The sequence below is a fragment of the Tupaia chinensis genome, unplaced genomic scaffold (assembly GCF_000334495.1).
Source record: "Tupaia chinensis unplaced genomic scaffold, TupChi_1.0 Scaffold000330_1, whole genome shotgun sequence".
Classification (NCBI taxonomy): Eukaryota; Metazoa; Chordata; class Mammalia; order Scandentia; family Tupaiidae; genus Tupaia; species Tupaia belangeri.
In genome coordinates, this window is record NW_006159824.1 from 417,418 (window position 1) to 418,600 (window position 1,183).

Here is a 1,183-nt window from a genome sequence, read left to right on the forward strand (position 1 = left end):
CATTGGACTCTGTCTTCCGTGGGTCCTGGGTCATGGCCATAGACAAGCTTTGTCCTTCTCTTCCTTTCTCTCTCCTACCCACAGTCAAGGGATGAAGCCACATCACCCACTTCCAGAGCCTCAAGGACCCTGATCTTTCCAAGAAGCCTACAGGGCTTGGGGCTTCCTTGCCTGATCCCTTCAGGGCAGACCTCTGAGCAGAGTTCCTGGGGACTATTGGCCCCAGCTCATCTCCCCCTGCTCAGGTTATCTCTAGGGTTCACCCCTGCCTGAAACCCTCCCTGACAATGCCGGATTTAAGCATCCCAGGGACGGCGGTGTTCAGACCACCCTTCTAGGCCAAAAGGACCACAAATGGTGACAGGGAAGAAAGTTCGCTTTTATGTCAGCCCCCACCCTACTAGGACCCAAACACCCTGGCACGTGGCCTGGCGTCACTGTGCAGTCCAGAAAATCTCAGTGAATACAGCCCAATGAGACAGTGCCACAAATCCCTGCAGAGGGGTAGCTCGCCCACCTCCCCAAAGGGGGGTACTAGGGTCCATGCAGATGGTGTGGGGAGCAGGGCTCGGTCCCTGAGGAACAAAAAGAGAAGGCACAAGGCGATCCCGGGACATACTGTAAGTCCCTGCCCTAGGATGGAAGCAACAGCTGTGGGAGATCCCTGCTTTGGCCATTACTGGACAGAGCCAACCCAGAGGCAAGGGCATGCCCAGTGTGGGCTCCTGGAGCAGGCCAGCTGGCAGAGGTAGTATAAACACCCGAAGGTGGGGAGCGCCTGGTGCCCAAGCCAGCTTCTCTCATAGGATGGGAGCTGCCTTGGTCCCAGGACAAGGGGTGTGTAGGTGGAGAGGACTTAAGTCAGGGCTCAAGGGATAATGACTGAGACCAGCAAAAAATGTTCTAGAAAAATGGGGGAAACTAAAGCGTTTAACAAAATACAACATCCCTTCATGATGAAGATTCTTATCAAGATTGGCATAGAAGGGTCATTTCTCAACACAATAAAAGCCATCTATGAAAAAACCTATCACTCACATTATACTGAATGGGGAAAAACTGAAAGCTTTTCCACTAAAAATCGGCACAAGACAAGGCTGCCCACTTTCTCCACCCCTTTTCAATATAGTACTGGAAGTCCTCGCCAACGCAGTCAGAAAAGGGGGTAATATAAAAGGCATTC